This window comes from Eleutherodactylus coqui, chromosome 4 (genome assembly GCF_035609145.1).
Source record: "Eleutherodactylus coqui strain aEleCoq1 chromosome 4, aEleCoq1.hap1, whole genome shotgun sequence".
Lineage (NCBI taxonomy): Eukaryota > Metazoa > Chordata > Amphibia > Anura > Eleutherodactylidae > Eleutherodactylus > Eleutherodactylus coqui.
Genome location: NC_089840.1, coordinates 210,025,040 through 210,048,541, shown reverse-complemented (window position 1 = coordinate 210,048,541; position 23,502 = coordinate 210,025,040). Strand labels below are relative to the sequence as shown.

The following is a 23,502-nucleotide window of genomic DNA, read 5'->3' as shown; positions in this document are numbered from 1 at the left end:
CATAAGAGCTCATGGAGAGTTATATGGAGCTTCTATACAGCACCCACAGACGTCTATGGAGTCTTAGGTTGGTTTCACATCTGCATTGGCACCTCTGGTCGGATGTTCAGTCGTAGATACGGTTAAACATACCAGGAGAAGAAGCATTGCATGCAACAGTTGGCAGCTAAATAGAAACTCAGCCGACCCCATTATAGTCTGTTCATTCTGTTCTGAGACTAAGCCATTTGGCCATGGGGATTCCCCTTTCCTGCTCCCTAAAGGCAGAACCACAAGCATAGGTGGGAAACCACCCATACTGTACCTCTGTATGCATCCAATGGTATGTTTATGTTGAATGTTTATATTGAATGTTTTTTCATTTACTACAAAGTTGTATAGTAAAGAAAATAAAACAAAAACTACACGTGTAGCCTGTATATAGGAAACATGTCTGGTGGAGGACATGCAGCACATCAAATTGAAGTTCTGAGGGTCCACCCTCGGTGTATACAGGACAGGTGCATGTCTACTATTATGTAAATGCAGAACTTATAATCAATAAGGTTTATTTTAATAGGATATCTTGTTATTGCCTCCAACTGAAATTGTCTTTTGCTAAACCTTTGGGGTCCTATTTTATTGGGGGTCCAATATCGTATCAGAGCTTGGACATAGCAGAGGATAATCTGGTACAATGGGGGCGAGTCTGAAGCTGACAAAGAGGGCCTGCCCACTCAGCAAGCTTCGAGAGAGAAACTGTACATTGTGATTTGATTTCCTTTGATCAAACAGTATTCTTTAACAATTTTCTAAGAGTTGTTCATGGTAAAAACGTTCAGATTGCTGCAGAATATCTAAGCTGGAATTGATTGACTCTAAGTCATATCTACGGCAGGCTCAAAGGAGGCATACAGTATATTGTAAACCTACTTTTAATGTTATCTGTAGGTGCTAGAAAAAGAATTGCTTACTTCAGTGACCCAATTGATATATATGTGGGATCTTGCTGAAGCAAAGTTTTATGTTCTGCAGATCCTGCCAAACAGTATCGTATTTGGTATATCCATAAAGTAATATACAATGTGTCATATACAGCTTACTTGATAGAGAATGTTTCTATGAATAATAAAACATTTTATTGAATTTCACTTGGTGTTTCCACCAACACTGCATCCACGCTCGGTGTCCATTGGTTAACGTGCCAGCCTATGAAGTTAAATGGTTTAGTGTTTTGTTTTTGCACCAGATCATTTTGTCTAGTTCACATACTGTATCACCTACCTTCCTGCTATCTCCTTTGCTGCTTTTCTTCTTGGCCTGGGAACCTAAGAGGACCTTCCATCTCATGTCAACGAGGCCGGATTCCCCGCTTACTCAATCGCCGGTTTTGTTTTGCCACCATTCACCCCCACTCCCACGAACAGGATTTCTTTAGATTAAACTCTGGGTGCGGTAAATGTGGTAAGTGGGCGGCCCCCACCACTCGCTATTTATGGGTGTTACTAGATTTGATTGACAATACCCGCTGCCTATCAAATTGGATGTCAGTCATTGACAGTGAGCAGTGAGGACTGCCTGCTTGACACATTTACAGCGCTAGGAGATGAATTAAAGACAGCTTGAACAGGTGTAAGTATCAGCAAACAAAAAGCAACAATAGAGTCACAGGGCCGCGGTTGCAAAGCTATTCAGTCAGCCGCACTGACATGAGGACACAAGTTTATACGATGTGCTAACCTTTTCTCATGTGGCGCAAAGTGTGACCAAGCCTGTTTGCGCCTTAATGACCAGGCCAAATTTTGTATATCTGACATGTGTCACTTTAACATGGAATAGCACCGTAAAGGTTTTGTATATCCAAGTGATTCTGACATTGTTTTTTCGCCACATGTTGTGCTTCATTTAGGTGGTGAAAATAGACCGATAGAATTTGTGTATATTTATTAAAAGCGCCAAAATTGGGAAAATTTTAAAAAAATCATATTTTTTTTACATTTCCAACAGCAATATCTCAAATATGTGCAAACATAATATAGACGTTTTTGATAAGCTATATATTTCCATCTGTTTACTTTATTTTGGGCACACATTGGAAAAACTTTCGTTTTTTTTAACCATTTAGGAATCGTACAAATTTAACATTAATTATTAACATTTTGAGGAACACTTTATTTTCCTGCACCAAGCCAGGATTGTAAAGGTTTATAGGTGTCAGGGTGGACACCCACGGGCGTTTTTTTTCTCCACTGCGAAGCGAGACTAAAGTTAAAGTCTCGCATCGCAGTGCGAGAAAAAAAGCCAGCATCACGCCGGGATTCATTCATGAATGAATAGCTAAGGGCAGTGTGTCATTGGCTGAGCGCTCAGCCAATAGCTAAGCAGTAGCTGCTATTGGCTGAGCCCTCAGCAAATCTGCACAGCCCTTTCAGGAGGCGGGGATTTTTAAATCCCCAACTGCTGAAAGAGCTTAATAGCAGTGCCGGGGAGCCACCAGGAGGACACGGCTGAGCGCTGGAGAGGTGAGTATAATTTTTTAAACATTTTTTACACACTTTTGGCAGATTATCGGGGAAGGGCTTTTATTTCAAGCCGTTCTCTGATAATCATTCCACGGGGCTTGGCAGAAAGCAGTTGCCCCAATTAAAAACACTAGCGATATGCCGGTCCTATACCGGCGTCTTTCTTGCGCTGCGAGGCGAGAGTTTTCTCGTGCTCTCGCAGCGCAAGAGAGAATGACCCCATTTTAAAAACTACACCCCTTGATGTATTCACTGAGGGGTGTCATGAGTATTTTGACCCCACCATCTCTTTTCAGGAATTAATTCCATTTAGACAAGAAAAAATAAAATTTCATATTTTTGCAAATATGTAATTTTAAACACAGGATTTTCTTCTATAGTGCACATGAAGATGAGGATTTGCAGCCCAAAATGGATTCGATCATTTGTCCTGTTTTTAGAAATATACCCATTGTGGCCCTAATCTTCTGTCCGTATGCACAACGGGGCCCAAACCGAAAGGAGCAACAGTTGATTTTCAGAACAGACATTTGGCTTGAAGGCATTTTAGGCCCCATTGCACACTTGTAGAGCCCTTGAGCGTCCAAAACGATACAGAACCTCCAAAAATGACCCCATTTTGGAAACCAGACCCCTTAACGAATTCATCTAGGGGTGTATGGCATATTTTGACCCCATAGTTTTTGAATGAATCTAAGCAAAGCAGAAGTAAAAAATTACAATTTTTTTTTTTTTTAGCAATTATGTCATTTTAAAAATAGTTTTTTTTTGTACAGCACACACCCCAAAATGGATCCCCCTGTTTGTCCCGTGTTCAGAGACATACTCATTGTGGCCCTAATCTTCTGTCTGGATGCACAATGGGGCCCAAACTGAACGGCACATCAAACTTTAACTTTAACCTTTTTATTTTTACGTGATCAGCATTATCCATGGATAATGGCGATCACGTGACTAAGGAACACTCACCGTGGCCCCCTGTGACATCTCCAACCTCTTGGCTACCTTAAGTAGCCAGGAGCAAGGAGATTTTAAATTTCCCCTTGCCGTCCCCAGCTTCTGTGCTTTTTGGCAACGGGCGCATGCGCCACAGCTGGGGAGAGGTCCACGGATAAGGATCCTATCGGGGGACATTGCCGGTGACCTTAACTCAGTAATTTTACCTCCCCTAACGGATCTGATCCGTGACGGGAGGTGAACCTTTAGCTTTTTTTTACTTTTACGTGATTGCCGTTACATTTAGTAGCCAGGTTCGGGGAGATTTTAAATTACCCTGGCAATCTGCAGCTTTTGCACCTGCATCCGCCATTTTGGCTATGGATGCGTGCGCAGTAGCTGGGGTAAGGTCTGGAGATAAATCCTGGGGCCTTAGGTACCTAATTTTATCTCCCCTCACGGATATGATCCATGAGGGAAGATTAAACAAACTTTCTTTTTTTTTTTTACACTTTTTTGAACTTTTTAAAACTTTTACATGATCGCTTTTATCCATTGGCTCCCGGTGACAGCTCCCTGCTCTCGGCTACTCATACTAGCCGGGAGCAGGGAGTTTTTAAAATTCCCCGGCCTCCCGGCCCTCTGAGCATGCGCGTGACGTAATGCGTCTGGCGCGCATGCGAAGACGCCGGTGGTAGATCCGGGGAGGAGAAGGAAGATGCCGGACAGTGCGGAGGATAGGGGGTGAGTATTCTCAGCTCTCCTTATAGATCCGATCTGTAAGGGGAGCTGAAACGTTAATTTTTTTAACTATCCATCGATAGTGTGACCGGGAGTGGGGTCCCGTGGCCCCGGATGACAGCTCCATGCTGCCGGCTATCGCTGGTAACTGACAGCATGGAGCTGTCACGTCCAGAGCCTGCAGGGCTGTCAATCCCAGAGGATGCATGTTTTTCGTCCTCTGGGAATTAAGCCTAGCAGGCCAGGATGTAAAAAGGCAATGGGCTAGTCACTAAGGGGTTATGACAGCAGTATGCAGTGCTAAGCTCTTGCTCACGACCTGAAGGTTGCAGGTTCAATCCCTGCATAGCTGGCTCAAGGTTGACTCAGCCTTATGAGATCAATACAATGAGTACCCAGCTGGAGAATAAGCTGGTGTTATACAAATAACAAGTCTTTTTCCACTTTGTCTATGCAAAATGAAAAACAGCCTTGATGCAAAGTTAAAATCTACACATGATTGGGGCACTGTTTTCACTACTTGGAGAAAGGAACTGGGAGCCACTGCTGTGATTACTTGGGGTAGGGAGGCTGATGTAACTACAGGGAAGGGGGCAGTGATGTGACTACTGTGAAAGGTACATAGAATGTTCCTTGGAGAAGGAGGTTGTTCATACACTACTACTAAGGGGGAGCGTCGACTGGAGTAAGAGGCATGGCATTGCTGTGACTACTGGCAGAAGGGCAAGAAAAGAGAGCGCTACTGAGTTTCTTGGGTAACGAGTCACTGCTGTCACTACTGGAAAAGTGTTACTGGAACAGTGCAGTCTAAAAATGCACCAAATTTATCATAGTGGTCAATGCTGGATAATAAATGTAATGCTTCTTTAGATACTTTTGTCTAACTTTATACCATCTATCGTTGGGCTTAGGGTGGCACTACATGGACCAGCTATCGGTCAAAAAAAATCGCTCAGACAAGCATTTTACAGCACTATTTGCTTTGTGTAACTGTGGGAACCCGACAGGTAATGAGCAAGAAATTGCTCATTAGTCACTTTGCTTCAGCTCAGTGAAACTGACTAGTGAGTAAGTTCGTGCTCAGTGTAAGCAGGCAGCCACTCATCTTTTAACGACTGCCTGTTTACATTGAACATAGGCAAGGGGCCAGAAGAGATCTCCAGTGCGCTCCGTCTATTCACTCAACGACTATCGCTTCTGTGTGAAAGGATAAGAGCGATAGTTGTACTATGTAAAGTATCTCTTAGTTATAATGTGTTGTTTGAAAAAGCCTTTAACTTGCTCAATCTTTGATAGAAATTTTGTTTGCCTTATCACATTAAGGCCCCCTGTCCACGGCTGAGGCTGAATATCGCTAGCGGTATTCCGCCACGGGGAGGAGGGGGAGCGCTGATAGGTCTCCAAGATAAGCCTTTCTAATAGATAGGCTCACCACGGAGAATCACGGCAATCGCAGCATGCCGCAATTTAAATCCAGCAAGCGGAGAATCGCTATGATTTTCCTTTTGTGGACACTGGCTCCGTGCTTTCCATAGTAATCCTATGGAAAGCTTTAAAGAGCGTCATCCGGGGGCGATTTATCGCCAGTGGATCATCGCCCATGGACAGGCAGCCTTAGTCATGCCTCTTCCTGCTCAGCCGTATTCCCTGGTGCATTTGCTTCATAAATGAATCCTAAACTCTAAGCAACATTATATGCCAGAAATGCACCAATTTTTGCTGCATTTCATGACATAGCCTTGGTGCAATTACTTTAGTAAATATGCACTAGTTTCCATACACCTATTTCTTACTGAAACATACAGATGTATTACTCCATGTAAGAATTACAACTAAGGCCGCCTGCAGACGGCCGGGTCGGATCCCGCTGCGAGAATTCTCGCAGTGGGATGTGGTCCCGTGCCCCTGCAGAGGCCTGCGGCTCACCGGCTCCCGGTGTCCTCTCTGCGCTGTGTGCCAGCTGCCGACCAGCCGCTGCATGCGCAGAGAGGAGCCGACCCGTCACCACTGACATTTCTGTGCGGGCCTCTGCGAGACCCACACAGAAATAGAACATGCTGATGACCTCAGTTGTATTTGAACCTAACACCCCATCACTGCAAGGCAACAGTGTTTGATAACCATTGAGCCACCATAGATTCTCCTGTATAATGTTGGTGAATATATATTTTTTTATTTATTGGTTAAAGTGTATTCCGGGTCTGTTTTATTTTTATTTTTTGCTAACTGTCTGTGCCTGCAGTTACAATCTGGGCCACTGCACTGTGGACAGCGTATTATGCTTCCCGCACTGGGGAATCGACTGATCGGTGGGGATCTGAGTGACAGGTCCCTTCCGGTCATCAATAGAAAAAGTTTTTAAAAAGTCTCGGGAATACCGCTTTAATGTTTAAACTGCAAAATCTCTATTCCTGACTACGTAATAATGATAGTGGAGGTAATTAATTAGTATTTGCAGAGCTAAATGTTTAGGAAATGAAGCAGACAGGCAGCGTATTTCTCAACTAAAACAAGCTATTACAGGAATGCCGGGCACTTGCCTGCAGCTCTCCTGGCCAATGAGGTGAATTGCTTTGTGGGCACATGGTGCGGAGTGCCCAAAATAACACAGGACCTGCCACTGACAAATGCTGCTTCTTCAGTGGTGACAGGTTGACTCAGCTACATACAATCATTTTCCCGAAATTTCAGGATAACACATCTTGTCCTCTTGGATAAGCGGCTCAGTTCAATCAGGATTGTATCATTTCAACTACTTTTCTTTTTTTTCCCCTTGGACAATATCCATTAAGAGGAGACAGCCAGGGCTGGACACTCACACAGATTTCTAGGTAATTATTCAAAAAATATATGTTTTTGGATTTACTACAGCATCTTATCCTAGAAGAAAATCTAAGAAATCTTTAAGAAATATGACTTGAACAAGTCATGAACACTTGTTAACTGATATCAGATCGTACTGTAAAGCTTACTTAGATACCCTCTGTAGAAGTACACTGTAATATGCTTGGAGCGATTCCTTGGCTCGATGAGCTCTATTAGTGCTGGTAACAAATGTTACCCTTGAGTGGATTTGCTACAGTAGTTGTTAGTAATATCATTTAATGTGATTATCAACAAAAATGTAACTGGTCTTCTTCTTTATTTTAATAAAGCCTGACTTTATAGCGGACTGTGTAAAACGACCCTGCCGATTATATTTAGCCCGATGTGATTTGCACTGTAGATTAGAGTACACAACAGCTGCAGTGGTCGTATAGGAAAGGGCAGCGCTCCTGGGGACTCTGTCCTCTTCCTTCTCCAACGGAGCCATGATTAACAGCAGCAGATGTTTGGCCTAGGTAATGCAACCTTCATTAAAATAGCAGCACGGAGCCGCGTAAGATATTTATTCATGTCATTTTTGTTCTGATGGTAAAAACATGTAGAAGTCAATAGAAAACAAGTGCAGAGAATATTAGGCAGCCCGGCAGGAATATCAGTAGGGTTCAGTGAGTTTAGAATAACTTATTGCTCATGGGCGTAAGCAATTTTGGTCTGTGAAAACGTGCTCTTTTTAATGCATGTGTATTTGCAATTTTGGTGCGTGTTGCATCTGTGTTCTCTACGCTTTTCATGCACACACAAAAAAATGTAAGGAGGTCCAATTGATGTCCCCTTGTTTCACACTGCTTCGTGCGCATGTAACAATCATATTCACTGTATTTTGTACACTTCTATAAATTATTTTGGCTCATGAATGCGATTTTTTTTTTTTTTGAATACACACTAGAGATGAGCGAATCTACTCGGCCACGCCCCTTTTTCACCCGAGCGCCGCGATTTTCGAGTACTTCCGTACTCGGGCGAAAAGATTCGGGGGGCGCCGTGGGTGAGTGGGGGGTTGCAGCAGGGAGTGGGGGGGGGGGGGAGAGAGGACTCCCCCCTGTTCCCCGCTGCTACCCCCTGCTCCGCCACGCCTCCCCCCTCCTGCCGGTGCCCCCCGAATCTTTTCACCCGAGTATGGAAGTACTCGAAAATCACGGTGCTCGATCGAGTAATTACTCGAAACGAGTACGTTCGCTCATCTCTAATACACACATCTGAATACACCCATTTGATTCAGTCCACCAGTGTTCAGTCAGTAAGAAAATAGGGACTGAATAAAGACAAAAAATTCGCCCTTTTGAATGGACCCTAAAGGTCACTGTCACACAGGTCGTTTTTTTACAGCTGCAACACACCTCCATTGATTTCAATGGGGCTTCACAGAGAAGCATCTGTTCTATTTTACTGCATTTCAGCGCTTTTTAACACTCCTCATGACCCATTGTAATGATGCGGTGCGTTAAAAACACTGTCAAATATGTTTAAAATTGCTGTCCGGAAATGCAGCATTTAAAATGCTGCATTTCCACAAACGCCAGTGTGAGAGGGGCCTAAGGCTGACTATTCATCATGTAATGATAATAGCTAACAAGGCAACTAACCAAAAGCTTCTGATGATGTCACCAGCTCATTCCATTGGGCAAAAAAGAATTGTGAGATTCTTGGCCCGTGTAAAAGGTCCATTAGTTGAAACAGTGTATGAGGATTAATGATTAGATTGTGAATGCTGTAAAGACTCCTTGGCCATGAGTGGTCGTGCTTAGTGCACCAAATGGGCTTTCCTCCAAATAACATTATATAGCCAGGGGTGGAGTAGGAAGTTAAAGTAGCCCTGGAAAAAAATCTAAAAGTCCCAGCAATATAGAGGACATTTCAAGAAATCCATCCACACACTGAAAAAAATCTGCTGAATTAATTGATTTCAGGTGTGGATATATTTAGTGGATTTCACCTCTTCACGATGGAAGGGGGGGAGGAAGGGGGGAGTCTGCAGAGAATCCTCAAAAAAATATGCAATACATAAGGACTTTGCGAACACTTTTTCTGTATAATCATTGCATGATCCACAGCTGAGAACAAAACATTCCATGTTAACATAGAAAACAGAATTCTGCGGAGGTGCCATGTGACAGCCTTGTGCAGTGATTGGAGCAGCAGACTGGTAGGTGCTCCACCAATCAATGGGGCTGACTCGTTCCTGAGCCAACAGCTGACAGAGAGGAGAGGGAAGAGATGCTGGCTGTTTCTCTACCTTTATGCCCTGCCCCCGTCCTCCCTCTGGCGGTGTAAGACTGCCTGTCCACGGGCGATATGTCACTATGTTATCCGTGGCAATAATGTGCCCGCAGTTAACGCAGTGAACGCTTCCCATAGGTTAACTATCAAAAGCGCAACCCGGCGTCCATGAGATTCATATTGTGGCATGCCGGGATTCTCTATCTATCACCGCAGAGACCTGTCAGTTCTTCCCCCTGCTCCGCCATGGCAGAATATCGCTAGCGATATTCTGTCAAGGCCATGGGTAGGCAGCCTAAGTATTCTGGCCTGATCTGCTGCAGTTACAGGGCAAGCCACTTCTAGTTACCTGTCACTGACAATAGCTAGCGCTGTATTTAAAAGTCCACAGAGGCAGGCCCAGCGCAAACTTACATGGGCGGTGAGCCCACTAGGTAAATTCCCCATGGAATACATTGCCAATCTACCACTGGGCATATCAGTTTAATATATAATAAATGTCAATGTTGCGGCGGTTCTAGGATCAGTTCCTTTCTAGTAATCTGGTTCAGGTCTGGCATTTGGTTCTCTTCATCTTCTGGCTCTGGTAGGAGTGGTTTTAGGTGAGACTTGCTTGATCTCATCTGTGGTAGTTTGGGGAGACTATTTAACCTGGCCTTGCGCTTAGCTCATCGCTGTTTAATTCAGTCTCCCTCTGACTGTGGTGGAAGTTAGAGATTGGTACTAGATCTCCTGCTTTCCAGATTCTTCTCAAAGCTAAGTGCTGAGGTTTTTATTGTTGATATCTTACTCTGTGGTTTTCTCCTCTCTCCCATAGGGTCTGCTAGTGGCCTAGGCATGTGGCCAGGTTCGCCCTTGTTAGGGCACGTTATCTGCATATAAGCAGGTCCCTTTCTGGGGATAAGGGTTTATAGGGACAGTGTTTCCCAGGTGTATGTTTTCTTTATGGTTTACCACTGTTTTGTGGGCACTTGCAGTCTGTTTGTTTATAGCCCGAGAGTCTTTCAGGTCTGCAGATCGTAAATTGTTCAGATTGGACGGGACAGTCAGGGCAGTAAAGTAACCTTCGTTAATCTTGAGAATGGGTGGACCAAGTTGCTCATGAAGAGTTAATATAGAAAGGAAGGGCAAAAATTTTCCTAGAAAGAACCAAGGAAGAAATGCATTCTGCTCATGCATAATCATTGGCCATGCTTCTGCATAAAAAGAAGCAAGAGTATGGATACATACACTCTAAGGACATGCATTTATAGTGGTTTTTCCAGTACATGGGGAAGCCCCTTTGCCACTTGCTCTGTACAAGAACTGACCACTATGCAGACAGGGCCAGATTAAGGCTGTCTACAATATGGGGCAGTCAATTATGTTGGGGCCCCCTGGTGTTAACACCCCTCCAGTGTGACAATTATTTGGCCTTCCTTCTTTTTTTCTCCTGTGCCCCCCTTCTTCCTCTCACTGGGCTGACTACACCTCCTGCAGTCAGGAAGTGACTAAATGGAGCACTGTTCGCACATGAGCGCTGATGCTCTGTTCACTTTCAATGGGACTGCTGAAATGGCCAAGCAGAAAGTATTTCCATCAGCGACAATGAAATGAATGGAGCAGAGATTGTGCATACTTGGCTAATGCTCCATTTCTTTTGACGTACCTGCGGGGAGAGAAGCGACCGCCACATTGACAGGCAGAAGAAGACATGGAACTCCCATTCTCAAGATTAGCAGGGGTCTCAGCAGTGTGACCCCCACCGATTAGCAAGTTATCCCCTATCCTGTGGATAGGGAATAACTTGTAATCTTGGTACAACCTTTTTAATAATCCTATCTTTTCTGCCCCCAAGAGTAATAATGCCCGATGATTAGCCCCCATACTTACTTATGCCCCCTTTCTGCCCCATAAATAATAATGTCCCTTTACTGTGGCCCTCATAGGTTTCCTGCACATTTGCACCGACCCATTCGCTTTAATGCCCTATTGTGCTGCATAATATGCACCAAAATAGATTATGCTGTATAGTCACTTGTGAGGGTATATGTATATATTGCCATATGTTTTTTATACTTTTATACCTGTATGCAAGTTCTATGCAATGCTAAAATGCAAAAAACTTAATATGTAGCCTTAAAAATCAGATATGCCAAGGCTTTGCAAGGCTGAGAGAGAGGTGTCCAGAAATTCAGACATGATACAGAACCGGATACGAAGGCCGCGTGCTTGGCTGTTTTCCCAGAATCCGCTTATCTAGATAACGACTGCTTATGTGACTAACACAGCCTTAGGCGGAACTGCGAACATCACATATATGGTTATGCGGTGGATTTGGGCCAATGAGACCATTACACATTTCTAGTGACGTGACAAGGGGTATAAAGCCCCATGCAATCTGTAATAAAGTGCGCAGTTATTTCCCCGTGTGAGGAACTATACCAGACCTCCGTGTGTGGTGTTTCTTCTTCATTTTTGCGTAATTGGTCATCACTGGATCAATTTCTTCATCAGCGCTCAGGTCCTGCAAAAGAGTTCTGTGTATCTCATGTTACTAGATCCCTAGGAATACAACATGGGGAAAAGAGATTACAGTTCAGCCAAGTGTAAACAAACTTGATTTTTCAGGCTTTGAGTTGCTAAGAAAGTGGATATGTAAGATTACAAAAAAAAGTGTATTATTATTATTCCAAAAACACCACATTTCACTTAAATGGAACTGAGCTGCTCTACCAGGTACAGACCATGGATAGTAGTGGAGCTATTTCTGGAAAATAAAGTAGATATTTTTTCTGATCTGAAAAAACCATTTAGTGTATGTTCATAGGTAGGATATATGCTGTGGACTTTCTGTCGCAGATTTGCATATTGCAGTACCACGAGAGTGAATGAGGTTTTACTGAATCTCTTTTGTACACCAATTAAACAAACAAATGGGGATATATAAAGGCGAAAGCCCTCACTCACTGACTGACTGACTCGCCACCAATTCTCTAACTTCCCAGTGTCATACAAACTTGAAATTTGGCACAACCATTCTTTAGGTCCTAAATAGGAAAAGTAAAGTCAGAACTTGATTATTCAATTCTAAGCGTTAAAATAAATTAGTGACCCTCTGTGTAATGTAACTAATAACACACGTCTGTACCGCACAAACTTGAAATTTGGCACAGTCATTCTTTACGTCCTAATAGGAAAAGTAAAGTGGTCGCAACTTGATTATTCAATTCTAAGCGCAAAAGCCGGAGATAGTTCTTTTTTCAGAAACCATAAAGCCTAGGGAAATGATTTGTATACTGGGGAGCATCTACCTCACCTCTATGTGTATATACTGAGGAGAATTTGACTAACCTCTGTGTATATACTGGGGAGAATCTACTTCACCTCTGTGTGTATATACTGGGGAAAATCTACCTCACCTCTGTGTGTATATACTGAGGAGAATCTACCTCACCTCTATCTGTATATACTGAGGAGAATATACTGAAAGGCTGAAAAGTACATAAGGAAGTGGCCATGAACTGCAGGGATATAACATGACTTTAGAACTAAGAAGGGGCTGTGACCTCCAATCTGGGGGTAAATTTGAACAAAAGCGGGCGTTACCTTTAAGGGTAAAAAGTGAGGAGAGTGGGAGGGGTGGCGCATTCTGCAGAGGGACATCAGTACATGCAGTCTGGGGAAAATCTAACACTCCTCTGTGTATACATTTTATTCCTCTGAAGTAACCATAACTTGATAAAACTTTCAGTGTGAACAACCGGTACCAAATTAACTTGGGCAAAGCGGGGTATATAAGCTAGTATATATATATTAGGGTGGTTTCCCATCTGCATCGGGGATTCCGCTTTTATGCTCCATTCGAAGCAGGAAAGGGGAATCCCCGTAGCCGAATGGTTCCGTCTCTGGACGAACCCCAGCTGAACGGTTATTGGATAGAAGGAAAATGCGCTGCATGCAGCACTTTTTCTTCCAATATTTTTAGCCACATCTGTGTTGGAAACTCTAACTTGAGGTTACGACACAGATGTGAAACCACCCTAAGTCTACACACCCCTGTTAAGATGCCATATTTCTGTCCTGTTAAAAAATCCAACAAACATGAATAATTTCATATTTATTTCCACCCTCAATGTGACCCCTTATCTGTATAATTCCATTGAAAAACACACAGAAATCTTTTTGGGTGGAAAAATGAAAATAACACAACTAAAATAATGTGGTTGTATAAGGTGAACACCCTCTTTATTTGGGGATGTGGTTGTGTTCAGAATTATCACATTTAAACTCCTGTTAAATAGTAGTCAGTACTTCACTACAATTATAGGGATTGTGAGTTATCCCTTATAAAATTTAGTTCTTCTAGGAGGACTTTCAGGAAATTTTCTTTCAGTTGCATTTTTCAGTAAAAGCCTTAAAAATCTTACAGCATATCAAAGGGATCTGATTGTTGAAGGGTATCAGTCAGGAGAAGGAGACCAAAACATTTCCAAGGCATTACATATACCATGGAACACAGTGAAGACGTCATCAAGAAGTGGATTACATTTGGCACAACAGTTACATTACCAAGGACTGGACGTCCCACAAAAGTTGTTAAAGAGACAAGAAGAAAATTGGTCCATGAGGCTGCTAAGAGGCCGACATCAATATTAAAGGAGCTGTGGGAATTTCTGGCAAGTACTGGTTGTGTAACGCATGTGATGACTACCTCCTGTGTTCTTCTTATGACTGGGCTGTGGGGTAGGGGGGCAAGATGGAAGCCATTTCTAACAAAGAAAACATCCAAGCCCCATTGTGTTTTGCCATAACCGACATCAAGTCTGCCAAAAGTATGTGGGAGAACGTGTTATGGTCTGATGAGACCGAGGTTGGACTTTTTAGCCATAACTCCAAAAGGTATGTTTGGCACAAAGCCAATACTGCGCATCACCAAAAAAACACCATACCCACAGTAAAGATGTTGGAGGCACCATTATGCTTTGTGGCTGTTTTTCTGCTGCTGGAACCGGGGCTTTAGTCAAGGTGGGAGGAATTATGAACAGTTCCAAATAGCAGTCCATTTTGTCACAAAGCCTTCAGGCCTCTGCTTAAAAAGCTGAAGATGAAGAGGAATTTCATCTTTCAGCATGACAACGATCCAAAGTATACCTCAACAAAAGAATGGCTTTACTTAATCCCATAGAAAATCTGTGGATTGATCAGAAGAGGGCGGTACACACAAGATTTGGAGCACTTTTGCAATGAAGAGTGGACAAAGATTTCCAAGTCAAGAGGTGTCATGCTGATAGACACCTACCCAAGAAGACTGAATACTGTCATATAGTCAAAGTGTACATAAAAAAGCATTAGTTTCAGTGTGTGTACATGTATGCAAACACATTATTTGAATACATTCCTCCTAAAAGAGTTCAGTTTGTTTTTCAATGGAATTGTATAGATAATAGGTCACATGCAAAGTGGAAATAAATCTGAAATGATTCATATTTGTCAGATTTGTCAGATTTTTTAACATGTCAATAACATATTTAAAATAAATAGAAGACAGAGCTTAAGTTAATAAAACACCAGGCTTAAGTCCAAAGGGACAGGGCAGAAACAATGGTCAAGACGTAATAGAATTTGTAAACCAGGATCAAGATATGTACAACAATGGTAAGACTACAAACCAACAAGTGTGGTTAACTGAGATCTGAAAGGGTAATTACACTCGGTACTATTGTATCTTGTCACCACTGAAAGTAGGGGTGGAGATCTTCAGTAGCAGCTAAGGGGTATGTAACAGCCCCAAATGTCCTTATTGGCTGGCTGCTGGAAGGTCCTAGCAGCGTCGGAATTGAGCTATGGCTGGGATGGAGGGTTAGGGTTAGTTTCAGTGTAAGACTTACATTATTAGCTGTAAATGTTTGGATGTGACAGCGGCTCCTCCATGCCTGCAAAAAATCTTCCCCCACGCTGCGAGCATTGTCGGCCGTCTAAGAGTTTTTCATCCCGTCCGCCTGCAGCATCCACAGCCGCAGCCATAAAGTTGTTACTGGCAGCGGCGTGCAGAGAGCGTCCCCCGATTCAGCTGCTATGAGCAGCGCAGGACGACCCCCCTGCCCACCCCCGCCGCAAAAAAGACAAGTTAACTTCACTCTGTGGGTTAGTACAATTATAGCAATGCCAAAAATCTATATATAAATCAATTTTTGTACTACTTTTTAAAAAAAATGAAAATGTCTTTAAAATATAAAAAAATACTTCTTGTTGCCACCTTCTGACTACCAGAACTTTTTTATTTTTCTGTTGATTTTTTTTCTGTCATTTGCGCTGCTGATTCTATGGGTACCATTTTGGTGTACATACAGCCTTTGATCGCTTTTTATAGCATTTTTTCTTTTAGATGGGGTGACCAATAAAAGCATAATTCTGGCTTTGTGTATTTTTTTCTGATGGTATTCCCTGTGTGGTATAAATAATGCATTATTTTAATAGATTGGACTTTTACAGACGTGGAAATACCACATTTTTGATTTTTTCTTTTGAAATTTTTATATTAAAAACGGGGAAAGCTTTTCTTTTAACTTTTTATATTTTTACTTTTTAAAGTAAATAAAAAATGTTTAACTGATTTTTACTTTTTTTACTCTCCCTAGGTGACTTGAATTTGCAAACATTTAATTGCCTAAAAATACACTGCAATACTTCAGTATTGCAGTGTGTTGTATTTTTGCAGGCATTCTCTTAAGTCATGCCACAGACACAGCTTAATAGGTAAAAGTACATGGCAGCCCTGGGGTGTTTCATAAGTCTCCAGGGTGTCATGACCGATAAATACCCCTTGCAATCTCTCCCTTTGTCAGGCTATTTAAATGCAGCTGTCAATACTGACAGTGGCATTTAAAATTTTAATTTCTGGTATCATTGTTATCTGCAGCCGGGTGTCAGTTGTAAAAATGTATAGGATGCAGATCCATGAAATTCAAGTGAATTACGCAGGGCATACAATGCAGGTGAACAGTGGATAGCGCAGCAGGAGCTAAAAACATTTAATGAGCACATATAATTGTAGCCTTTCCATAGGAGGGCACTGAACTACTTAAAACATTGCAAAACACTGGACAAAAATCGGGAAACACTAACACGTGGGCATAGTGCCCATCACTATAAACGGTCTCTCTACCACTGGGCTTTCATCCAAAAGGATATGGTCTACAGCCATTCAGTCCTGCAGGGGACTTTTTTGATGCAGCAGTGATGTTCACTCGGTAGCAGTCTATCACCTGGCGACAGTGGCACATGGCAAAGACACTTGACCTGCTTAGCCTTCTCGAACATGACTACTAAACCCAGACTTGCTCACAGGTTGACAGCTCAGCACTCTTCAGGGACACAATGCTGGCTGCGCCACGGACTTGGATCTTGAAAAATGTCATAATTTGCAGCTCTACTCTGACTCCATGCCCTACCCGACCAAAGCAGTGGGGTCTTTACTTCAATAGCCTCCATACTCACATGGTCTACGGCCTGGTCATCTCCGCCTATTCTTCCTATGGTCAGCCACATCATCAGTCTTCACAACAGCAAGGAGGGAAACTCCCTTTCCTCCGACATGCTGGTGATTTGCTTACCAGGCTGCATAGTCTTTTGTTGTCAGTCTTGCACTGGGTTGTCTGGACTTCCAAGAGCCCACTTCACCACTTTGATCACACTGTTTCTTCCCACGTTGTAGCAGCCTCTACAGCAGGCCTTTACTGAGCCCGCTCAACCGGCCCCTACATTCACTGGGATCCTCTATTTTGTTTCTGGCCCCTCATCTGCTTGGTCCTGTTTTGCTGGGTCTTCTCACCACACGTGCGGTGCATGCTATGCTCTGGCTGTTGTGGCTGGCCTTCTCCATTTCTTTTTCCTACTGTGCCAAACTAACTAAAATGGTATCTCCCAGAAACTTATATTGGGCCTCCTCCTTGACAAAATCATTAATGACATACTAGTCAGCTCACCAGGATCCGTGCAGTGCTGGATCTTCAGGGCAGTGACACACTAATCAGGCATCACTGTCTGTGTCATCCACAGAAGTGGAACCTGCTGACATGCGAGGTACATCATCTGGGAGCAGAGATTAGGTCCAGCGATCATTGGAGTGGCTCAGCAGCTTCGCTCGAGCCATCAGTGGAGAAGTTAACTCTTCTACCACCTACAAAGGCATGCATGTTGTTTCAGTTGACTGTTCAGAAGACTGTCTAAAGTGTACCTGAACAAAGAGGAGACAGCGCCTCTGAAGACAATATAGGTCATGGGGGAGGGAGGGAGATCTTCTTCAAATTCTCATATGATCCACATCAGTGGAGAGCAGCATGTGGAGAAAAGATACCCCCCCCCCCCCCATATGTGAAATGGAGATGGAAAACAGAGTGTGGCCCAATGCGCTCTGACTGGAAAGCCCAGAGAAGAAAAGAAGGTACTCAGGAGGGCGAAGAACACCTGGCTAGTGGCTGGCTAGGTGAAACTCCACCGTTTTGGAGCATACATGAGCTCCCTTCTCAAGCACAAGTCTAAATAAGTGGTACAATATACCATTTTGCCTTATAAGATACATGTTTCCAATATATGATTTTATGGCTTAACCTTTACCAAGAGTCTTTATTGATTTGCACATACATGTATATATATGTGCATATATACTCTCTTTGGTGATAACATGCAATTTATTTTATTTATGAGACTTTTATTCTGATGTCTTCTCATCATTGACATGCATATTAGTGTTTTTTTCTTGTTCCCTCCCTCCCTTATTTATTCCTTCCTCACCCATTCCCTTCCCTTCCTGTTTCTTCTACCATTAAATTTGTGCCACTTATTTAGACTCGTGCTTGGGAAGGGGGCCCATGTATAACGCGTTGCACCGTACCAACCAGTTAATCGTATACTGGTCTTTTACTCACTGTGTCCTAATAAACTGGAATTTTGCACTCCAGTGGACATTGGCATTTGATTATACACGGCGATATGGGACAGTCTAGGGTGGAGTTTCACCTAGCCATCCACCAGCTAGGTGTTCTTCCCCCTCCTGAGTGAGTACCCTTCTTTTCTTTTCTGGGCTTTCCAGTCTGAGCGCATTGGGCCACACTCTAACGTGTACCTGAGGAGTGTAAGAATCTGGCCATTATATAATTTTTATATGGCAGTTTTCACCAGGTTCTATTTATGTCATATTTCTGTGAGCTAGTCGGTGGAGACTAGCTGCAATGAAGTTTTCCATACACAGCTCACAGAGAGAAGAAGAGATGCTGCTCCCCTATCCCTATGTAGCACACCTTGCAGTACTGAGCAGTGTAACTGTGAATCCAGCACCTAGATAGAAAATTCATCAGAGCTTTCAGCAACAGCATTTCTATTTGTCTGTTATTTTTTAATCAGCAGTTGCTTCCTCCTCTCCTCTTCATAGATGTTTATGAGCAGCATGTAACCTGATCTCTCAGTGAGCTGATACTCTATCTCTTCACCTAAGACTTTCTCTGTGATTGTCACATAAGGGGAAGAGGGGTCTTTTTATCCAGAAAAAGAGTGTGAATATGAGCATTTGATCTAAGACCTCCTCTGCACCTAATTTGTTGGTATGTTGACTCCATGAAACAGCCATTTAAGCCCTGAGCTGCATTTTTTTCTTTTATATGATGTTTTATCTATTGAAGTGAATGGGACTCAGCCTGCCATAGCAATCAGGGCCACTGCGCAATGTACAGAGCTGTCTGCTTCCTACAGCAAAACAGCTAGAAGTGGGACAACTCCTATGAAAAGGTTTTCATAACTCTATCACCTGTATGGGCTCTTTTTAGGTCTAGCTCTCAGCACTGTGAATCTGTCAGATGGGCAGTCCCTATCACTCACTGACCGTGATCTGTGAGGACTGCACACTTGACACATTGACAACACGGCTAACCGGACCTGTAAAGAGCCCCTCTGGATGAACAACGGTATGTAAAAAAAATAGCCAGCTGGGCCGCAGTCTGTGCCCGGAATACTCCTTAAATGCACCTGAGTTATGCACCAACTATATTTACTTGAGACATAAATTCAAAATCTACCATGAAAAAAATTAATGTGACTAGTAGGGGGATAAGTGCAAGCTCGACTATTTACTAAATTAAACCCTTATTTTTACTGTTATGATGGAAGTTGGGTTTCATGTATAGCATAAAAATATTACCGTAGTTATTAAAGGGATTCTGCCATCAGATTCATGCTGCCTGTGGTTTGGGATAGAGAAGCCTGTTGCCCCTGTGGTACTTTTATACTGAATTGCAGCGGCATTTCAGAATAAGTAAACGTTGATGTTTGCCTTTGAGTTAAGCCGCCAATCATGGGGGCAGGCCACCCCAGCTTGTTCCTGCATGCAGAGTGACTGCTTTCCCCCTATACACAAGCAGTCATAGAATCATAGAATGGTAGAGCTCCCCTCACTGCAGCTCCATTGAGGGGGGCTACCAGTCTTCATGCACTGGGTGAGGAGAGGCCAGCACGACCCGCCCGCTGGACTGACGGCACAGCTCCAAATGAAACTTCAAAGTGTCTTTTTTCCGACATGCCATGCCAAAACACTCAGAACAACAGGCACCCCTCTGGATTCTTGCTGCCTATGGTTTGGGTAGCATGAACCTGATTACAAAATCCCTTTAAGAGGTCTGTATATCTGAGAGTTAACCAAGAACACAGTACTGTCATGTAGAAATTTGATAGAAGAGATGAAAAGTGAGATTCCTCTCTGGTAGATAGGCGCTAAAATGTATCCGCATGTCAGGTAGCAAACTCTTTCAAGGGCACATGTATCCATGTACAGATTCCACAAATAAGTTTACAGTGTGTTCCCTATAATACTAGACTTCATGACTCCATGTTCAACAACATGCACTAGCAGGTGATAGTTCCCCTTTAATAGATATGACATTATGCCAATGAGCTCCTGTCATTTCAAATATGTGGCTGTTCCTACCTTTATCAGTGCTAAGACTGCAAATGTCATTGAGTGACAGTAACACAAGAGAGATGGCACCTGTTCTATGTGAACTAATTAAAGATTTTGTGCTGGAAGAAAAGTTGTGGGATAGCTTATACTTGGTGACAGCAAGCGTGTTCCAAGTGTGACATTGTGTTAGCTCAGTGAAATGTAAATATTTGCTTTTTCTCTTCTTGCATAACGTACTGGAAAATTTAAAAATGGACAGAATCCTTTGAAACAGCAAGAAAGTGTTTTTTTGCTACCAATTTCTAAGTAATAGAGGCAATGTACAATGCAAATGCAGGATTTGAATGCTGAATTGTATTTGCATTAATCTGTGCAGTAATTATAGCTTATGTATGTACTTACTGCAGCTCTCTATTTAATTGGCATCTGATAGTCCAGAATTCCTACTGACCTGGCATCACGCCAAAATAGCCTCAAACACATTACATGCCAGGAGTTGTGTGACAAAGGGGTTGTGCACCAATAGAATGGTGGAGCTATATTATACATCCGTGAGTCAGTGGAGCTGCACATCTCGTACCGGACAGCATGACGACTCTTTCTTTTATGGCTGAAACTGCATTTGGTGGATTAAATACCAATACCTAACTAAGCCTATGCTCACACTTGTGGCTTCATTTCATAACTGAAGCCACAACACTCTGCCAGATCTGATGTGCAATGGATTTATAATAGAAACTATCATATTCTCCTAAGGTGTCCATCATTTGGACAGGAAACCTTCCACTGCATGCAGCAATAGTTTTCCTATGAAATATGATAGAATGTGCAGTAGAGACTCCAAACTGAGTCTTGGGGCTTCCATCATTCATAATATATGAAACAAGTATTTAAAAGGAAGACAGCGGTCAGGGAAGAATACAGAAATGAAAACCAAATATAAGGAACAGACTCACCTGGCTTAGACAGCCACACCTGCCTGGCGGGCTGCTACACCTGAAGTTCATGAAGGTGTGTAGTCAAAACACTTTGTCCCCGGGACATGCTAAGAAGGAAAGTGAGAATCCAAGACTTCGGTGTTAAAAGCAAGTAAAACAATAACTAATAAAATCCTGCGCTCAAAGCGTTTTAAATACAGTGTTAGAAACCAATGTGGTGGCAACTTAAAAAGTACTCACTTAGTGGGGGGTGGTAGGTTCCAGAAATCCCCCCTTTGATACCCAGGAATGCCAAATTCCAATAGGTGTTCTTGTTCAAAGTACAGAGCTGAGTCCCATGTTGTATAAATTATTCAAAAGTACTTATTATATATTACAGGTACAGACAGTGCTACGCGTTTCGCAGAGTTATATCTCCTTTTTCAAGCACTTTTGTCACTCTTCTACTTGAAAAAGGAGATATAACTCTCCGAAACGCGTAGCACTGTACTGTACCTGTAATATATAATAAGTGCTTTTGAATATTTATACAGCATGGGACTCAGCTCTGTACTTTGAATAAGAATACCTATTGGAATTTGGCATTCCTGGATATCAAAGGGGGGGATTCCTGAACCCCACTCCTTCGCCAAGTAAGTACCTTTTATGTTGTCACCACTTTGGTTTTTAACACTATTTTAAACTCTGAGCGAAGGATTTTATTGATTATTGTTTTATTTGCTAATAAAATATAAAAACATTTTGGATTATCTGCAATTGGCTTTAATATACTTTATATATCTGACTCACTCCTGCTGGTTTTGGAAATTCTGTAGCATGTCATCTAAGGCAGGCCATTTCTGGTGCCAACCATCTGTAGAATAGTACCTGGCATGGCCTGTTCTTTGGTGGAGTCCCGGCCGCCCAACTTCACAAATCCATCTGAAAACAGACCCAAGCTTGTTTCAGAAAGCTCATTTACAAACAGCAGCAAACTAAAAACATAGGATTATAAATAGAGATGAGCGAGTATACTCGCTAAAGGCAATTGCTCGAGCGAGCATTGCCTTTAGCGAGTACCTGCCCGCTCGAGACAGAAGGTTCAAGTGCCGGCGCGGGGGAGTGGTGAGTAGCGGCAGTCAGCAGGTGGGAGCGGGGGGGGGGGAGAGAGATCTCCCCTCCGTTCCTCCCCGCTCTCCCCCGCAGCTCCCGCCCGCTGCCGGCACCCGAACCTTTTGTCTCGAGCGGGCAGGTACTCGCTAAAGGCAATGCTCGCTCGAGCAATTGCCTTTAGCGAGTATACTCGCTCATCTTTAATTATAAATTCAAGCATTTTGCTACGTTTTACTTTGAACTTTATGTATCGATATAATGTATGTCCTATTACAGATATAATAAATTGTTTTTACTTCAGTGTACATTATGTTCAACAGAGAGGGAAAAATGGGGGATTCCTGGAGCAGAGAGAACCCAGGACTTGTGCTTGAGAAAGGAGCAACTAGAGCTCCGTAACGTGTTGCACCCTCCTGTTTGTTAATAAAAAAAATATTTTGTTTGATCCTATAACATAGGTTCTACTATTCTTTATGATCACTCTGCATTGACTGCAAAAGGGGGCGAGGGACGAGAACATTGTTCTCCCACTGTAATTCAATAGCTGAGAGCTGCCCCTGATTGGTCCCTGCACTGAGCCAATCAGAGGCAGCACTCACTCACCCATTCATGAATTCATGAATGGGTGACTGAGAGCTGCCTCTGATTGGTGAGGGCTGTGACCAATCAGAGGCAGCCCATTCAGCACGCGGGGATTTTAAATCTCCGCCTGCTGAATACTACTCAGAGCAGCTCAGGAGAACTGCCGGCCGGCCGCGGCCGAACTCCGTTTGCAGGGACAAGGTGAGTATATATATATATATATATTTTTTTTTTTTACACATTTTTGGATGATTTTCAGGGAAGGGCTTATATTTTTAAACCCTTCCCGAAAATTCATCCTGCGCTCGCCAGCAGCCCATTACTTTCAATGGAGCCGGCTGTATTGCCGGCTCCATTGAATTCAATGGGCTGGACAGCGCTCCTGTGCTCGGGCCCGTTTCAAAGGAAACGCGGCTAGGAGCAGATTTTTTCGGTGATTTTTCACGCGATTTGCGGATGCGCATCCGTCACGCGATCCGCAAATCATGGCAAAAAACGCCCGTCTGACCGAGGCCTAAAGATGATATCATCAATATCAAATATTTGCCTATTGTGTAAGCAATATATGGCTACAGTGACACACAAAAAAAATTCTATTAGTTTTAGCTGTATCGCCTTTCATAAGCTTTAGCCGCCACCTCTGTACATGGATGAAAACTGTCCAAATACAGAAATGTTT

The 23,502-nt window shown here is 43.0% G+C and overlaps 1 protein-coding gene across 5 annotated transcripts in view; it reads left to right on the top strand.

Annotated features, from left to right (window-relative positions):
* The window catches only part of MYPN (myopalladin), a 119,270-nt gene that overhangs the window by 25,184 nt on the left and 70,584 nt on the right, over positions 1 to 23,502 (top strand). Inside the window, exon 1 of one of the 5 annotated variants that reach the window (XM_066600679.1) lies at positions 6,854 to 7,009. The exons of the other annotated variants lie outside the window; for them this stretch is intronic. The gene's annotated coding sequence lies outside the window, so the exon portion shown is untranslated. Of the gene's footprint in view, positions 1 to 6,853; positions 7,010 to 23,502 lie in introns of those variants that run through there. 5 annotated transcript variants of the gene reach the window in all.